The sequence below is a fragment of the Chenopodium album genome, chromosome 16 (genome assembly GCF_948465745.1).
Source record: "Chenopodium album chromosome 16, dcCheAlbu1.1, whole genome shotgun sequence".
Classification (NCBI taxonomy): Eukaryota; Viridiplantae; Streptophyta; class Magnoliopsida; order Caryophyllales; family Amaranthaceae; genus Chenopodium; species Chenopodium album.
In genome coordinates, this window is record NC_137849.1 from 3,660,148 (window position 1) to 3,666,096 (window position 5,949).

The window sequence follows — 5,949 nt, forward strand, 5'->3', positions numbered from 1 at the left end:
GTAGTAGGGGCTTGTGATGGGGGTTTCTGGTTAGCATGAGGGTGATAATATTTCTGCTGTGGAGGGGGTGCTTGTTGTGGTTGTTGTGGAGGTGGAGGATTTTGAACATTGGTGCTACGGTAAGATAGGTAGGGATGGTTCCGGTAGCCAGGATTGTAGGAATTGGAGTATGGGTTATTTTGCTTGTAGGTTTGAAAAGCATTAACTTGCTCCATTAAACTCCTGCAAACTTGTTCATAATGACCTACACTTCCACAATTTTCACAGAAAGCATCATTAGCATTATTAGAAACAGCAGAAACATTAGCAACAGAATTAGGATTGTTAGTAGTAAGGTTATCTAGTTTCTGGCAAATAGAAGTAAGTTGGGCTTGCAATAGAGTTACTGAATCAACATGATGCTTGCCCTTGTTAGCATAGCCTCTAGCATTCCCATATTGGGAATTATGGATTGCCATATCTTCAATAACCTGACCTGCATCATCAACATTTAAATTCATAAATCTACCGCTAGCTGCGGAATCTAAAATTGTCCTAGATGCATTTCCTAAACCATTGTAAAAAGCTTGAATCAACTGCCACTTTGCCAAATTGTGGTGGGGACACTCCCTCTGCAGATCCTTGAATCTTTCCCAAGCTTCATATAATGCTTCATCTGTCTCCTGGGCAAAATTCTGAATGGCACTTCTCAATAAAGCTGTTTTCTCTACAGGGTAATATTTATTATAAAAATTTAAAGCAAGAGTCTCCCAGTTAGTAATACCAAGTGCAACTCTATTCAAACCATTAAACCATAATTTAGCTTTTCCACATAAAGAAAAGGGAAAGAGAATCTCCCTGATTTGGTCCTGCGTTACCCCTAGAGCTGTCAAAAGCTGACCCGACCCGAAATACCGACCCTAACCCGACCCTAACCCTAACCCGTCTGAACCCGAAAAAAATGGTGACCCAAACTCGACCTAACCCGACCTGAAACCAACCCTAGACCCGAGTTGACCCGAGTATTTGAGACCCGAACCCGACCATGAACCGACCTAGAGAGGACCCGACCCGAATGTGACCCGTAAATTATTGACCTGAACCGAACCCGACTCGAACCCGAGAATGACCCAAACCCGATTTAACCCGTCAAAACCCGAATTCAACCCGACCTGTTACTAACCCGACCCGAGTTCAACCCGACCCGTTCCTAACCCGACTCGATTTTAAACCCGACCCGAAATAAACCCGACTTGTTATTGACCCGACCCAAATTCAACCCGACTTGTTATTGACCCGACCCGAATTTAAACTCGACCTATTACTAACCCGAATTTTAGGATTTAGGAATTTTTAGGATAAAAAGAGTACTCCGTATTGACTATTGAGTTTCAGGCTTTTTTTCAATTTATTAACATGGATTCCAATTATAAAACAAAAGTGGCCTTTCTCATCTTACTTGACTTATCTCTTACATAATCCTCATCAAAGAAAAACTGAACTGGATAGCAGAAAAAAAAAAAAAAAAAAAATTAAACAAAAAAATAAAAAATACACGGGACCCAGACAATATCAAGTCTTTCTCATCTTACTTGACTTATCTTTTTTTTTTATTATTATTTTTTTTAAGGGAATTCAAATTTTTGACTTGAACCACACCCGAGACCGACTTGGAAATGACCCGACGTGATTATAACCTGCAAATTATTGACTTGCCAATTTGAACTCGAGAATGACCAGATAAGTTTAAATGACCCAACTTGATTGTAACCCGCAAATTATTAACTAAACCCGACTTGAACCCAAGAGTGACCCGACTTGGAAATGACTCGATTATAACCCGCAAGTTTTTGACTTGAACCGAACCCGACCCGAACCCGAGAATGACCCGACTTGATTATGACCCGCAAATTATTGACTTGAACCGACCCCGACTAAAACCCAATAATGACCCGACCTGATTATAACCCGAAAATAATTGACTTGAACCGAACCCGACTCGAACCCGAACATGACCCTAACTCATTTAAACCCGTAAAAACCCGAATTTAACCCGACTTGTTTTTCACCCGACCCGAATGTAACCCGACCTAAACCCGACCCGAACCCGAAAAGATGTATGACCCGACGTGACCCGACTCAAGCATGACCCAACCCAAACCCGACCCACATAGGTCTTGACATTAACCCATATTGACCCGACCCGAGATGACCCGACCCACACAAACCCGACTCAAACCCGACCCATTTACCCGAATTGACAGCTCTAGTTACCCCATTCTGCCTAATAGTATTGCAGTATTGACAGAAATCTGCAATGTGAAGATTAGGATCTTCACCCTTAGCTCCACTGAATTGCTTTCTTTCTATCATCGTTATGAACTGGGGCTTGATCTCGAACTAGACTCCCTCGAGATCGGGTGTAGGAGAAAGATGTGCAAAATCCGTCAGGGATGGTTGCGAATAATCGCTAAGCTTGCGAGGTGGAGGTGGTGGTGGTGTACCCATCTCTAGTTCTGAATCAGAAGAGTGCTCCGAATCACTAGAAGTAGGTAATGGATCTCCAGGAATATTATTACTCCCAGAACCTGCCAGGATCTGCCTATAAAAATTCTTCTGTCTATGAAACGAGCGTTCGATCTCAGGGTCGAATGGAATGTAACCTGATCTGGAACACCTGGGCATAAACAAAGAACTAAAAAGACAGATATTAGACCTACCTCAAAGAACTAATGTCCTTTGAGGCAAAAGAAAAATAATCTAGACTACAAAAAACAATTAGAAATAAAAATAAAACCGTTTCCCCGGCAACGGCGCCAAATTTTGACAGGCTAAAGTCGTATCACCTAATCAAAAATAATTACCTAAGTCCACTAGCTTATGCAGATAGGGAAGTAAGGTCGAATCCACAGGGAAACTAGTCTTTCTACTCCTAATTAATTAATATAGTCTAAATTATTAAAGTAACCAATATTTGTTGTGATTATAAACTATACTACGAAGATTATGAGTAAAGAGAATAATTAAGGAAGAAATGAATAATAATAAAGCCTAGGGCATAGGTTCACTAATAAACAATATTCCAGGTTAAAACACAATAATCAATCATCAATGCATTAATTAATCAGATCATAAAGGGCTTTCGCTACGTATTACAATCACAGAATTAATTTACCGGTATTAAATCTCATCTCTCGAATCTCGACCTAACCATTTATAAATTAATCCGCCTATTGAAACTAAGCCTAAACATCAATTCTCATCTCTCGAATCTCGAATCAATATTGCTAAACTCATACAATTAAACCTGGCCAAATCTAATTGCATAGCATTTAAACAATCAATAGGAAATCAATTAAGCATTAATGATCAACAATCATAAAATTACCCTTTCATATTATTTATTAGATCCCCATAAACCCTAGAAGGAAAAACTACTCAGACATAATTAAAACTAAGCAAAACATAATAATTAAACAAGACATGAAGAAATTGAATGAAGAAAATACTTAGATTAATTAAGAGAGAAATCGTACCAAGACGGCGAAATTACAATTGAGTTAAGGAACAAGAGAGAATAAAAGTCTAGAGAGAGAAAGTCTAAGTAGAGAGAAGGAGAATAAAAACTAGAGTAAGAGAATAATGAAGAAGTATCTAATCTTGCCTAACAATAACACATTAATACTAAACAAGAAAAATCTCCGCTAAACAAAAGAAAAACGGAAAACTAAACTCCCTAAAACCAACACGCGCCCGGTCGGGCAGTGACTCGCCCGACCGGGCCCGCCTCCTTCGCCTCAGATGTCTTCTCGCGCCCGGCCGGGCGCGTGCTCCGGGCGCGGGACTCTTCAAGGTGTTGCTCCGCCCCGCCCGGCCGGGCGCGCCTTCGGGCGCCCCTATTGTGGTTTGGGCGAGGCTTTTGGGCCTCGAATCTCATCCTTTGGGCCTCCGAACTGAGCCCTTAGTCACCGATTGATACCTCCGATCGGTCTTGGGCTATCGAACGTGGTTGCGGTCTTCCAATACTTGTAGATGCTCCTCGAAAAACCCGGGAAAATGCTCCAAGTACGCAAATTCCTACAAAACTCAAGCAAAACTACCAAAGCACTGGAAAACACAAATTAGTAATAAAAGTGGCTCGTAGGAGCCAAAAACACTACTAATTACGACCAAGGGACGGGGATAAATATATATATAAAATGAACACATCATTGGACACATTATACAAATAATTTACATGCAAAACATTTAAAATAAAAGGAGTTATTTGATTTTTTTTTACTTTGAAATATGGTGTATGTTTTGACTTTATATATACAAATATGATTCCTGTAAAATTGATAACAATTAGTTATGATTTTTTTAATACAAAAATGATACTTAAAATGAAAATTTATAAAAAAAATAAAAAATAAAAAAGCAAAACGTGTTTCTTTTGTACCTCCACAAGATTCGAACACAAGATGACTATTTATCATCACTCAAGGGGTTTGTATATTAGACCATTGGAAATACTTTTTTTTTTTTTGAGAAAAAAAATAGTTATTAAAGATTAGTTATAGGTACTTCTTTATTAAATATAAAAGAGTTACACATCTAAAAGTATATCTTTGTTCCCTTCAGAGAAATAAAAAAAAAAGTATGTTTTTGTTATTTTGATATTTTAAAATAAAATATGATTTCATAAAATTGAAAAGTAACCAAGCCAAAAAAAAAAAAAGTTCGAACTCAGGTAACCTGTAGACATTTACACACGAAACTTGTATTCTAAACTATTGGACTAAGGGGTATCAACACATTGATTACATGAAAAGAAATTTATTTATTAACATGTGTCCATGACAATTCCGGCCAAACTTTAGTGTCTACAATTACAATTCCGGCGGAACTTTCATATCCATTACAATTCCGACATAATTCTATGTCCAATTTCAATTCCGGCATCGACATTAAATCAATTTTCAACTACAAATTTTACAACATTAATGTTCAAACCAAATTTGTTTTCAAATAATTTTATTCTTCAAAACTATTTACAATAAATTTCATCTTAATAATTCTAACCCACTGGGAAAAATGGCTGGTATACAAGACGAAGTAAAAAAAAAACACCGCGAAAGAAATCCTTGACAATCGCACCGAGGATAAGGTATCCATGACAACACAAAAATTTCCAGATTTTATGTTTTAAGGAAGAAATTTCAGATTTCTTGAATGTTCTTCATATGTTATTGCTATGGAGAGAAAAAAATTAGATAGAGAAAAAAAAATTGGAGAGATAAAAAAAATGAGGGGAAAAAAATCAGAGATAATTTTTTTGGGATTATATATTAATTAAATATAGTAGTTGAAGAGTTATAGTTAAATTTGAAATTCAAACTTTAAAATTTAAAAAATATGTTTTGAAATTCAAATGAAAATAAGCATAACCCACACAAAAAGTAGATTTCCTTTCCACCATTGGAAGACTAGTATACAATATGCTTTTGTATACATAGTGTACCCTTACTCCCTCCCTTTTATCCATGCATAATAAGCCAACATTAATAAATTTTTTAAAAATATATATAAAATGCTTTTTGATGTCAATTGAAAGCTTTAATAATTCATCATGGTTAAGGTCAAAAGAATAATAAATAAATAACATAAAATTTCATGAAAACTAATCGTTATGTGGGCCCTAAAGTCAAAAAAGAGGTCGGACTCATCAAACAATGAGGGGTGATATCTAATTTTAATTTTATTATAAGGGCCGATAATTTAAAATATTAGAAAAAAGGAGTAATTACTTCTACAAAGGATTTTTGAGTGATGACTATTTATAAAAATATCCAATATTTAATTTACTATATTTTTCTTCCTACTTTACCATTACATATACAAGCTAAGAGCACACGCTATGCGTGTACTATATAAGAATTTTATTATCTTACTCATAATATCATAAGTATATTTTTTTTCAAAAATCAT

General features: G+C 36.3%; 1 non-coding gene across 1 annotated transcript; it reads left to right on the forward strand.

Moving 5' to 3' along the window:
- Positions 1-588: 588 nt before the first annotated feature.
- On the forward strand, positions 589-695 carry LOC145587119 (small nucleolar RNA R71). The gene has a single exon (XR_014101151.1). It is a non-coding gene; the product is annotated as a small nucleolar RNA R71 (small nucleolar RNA).
- The last annotated feature ends 5,254 nt before the right edge of the window (positions 696-5,949 follow it).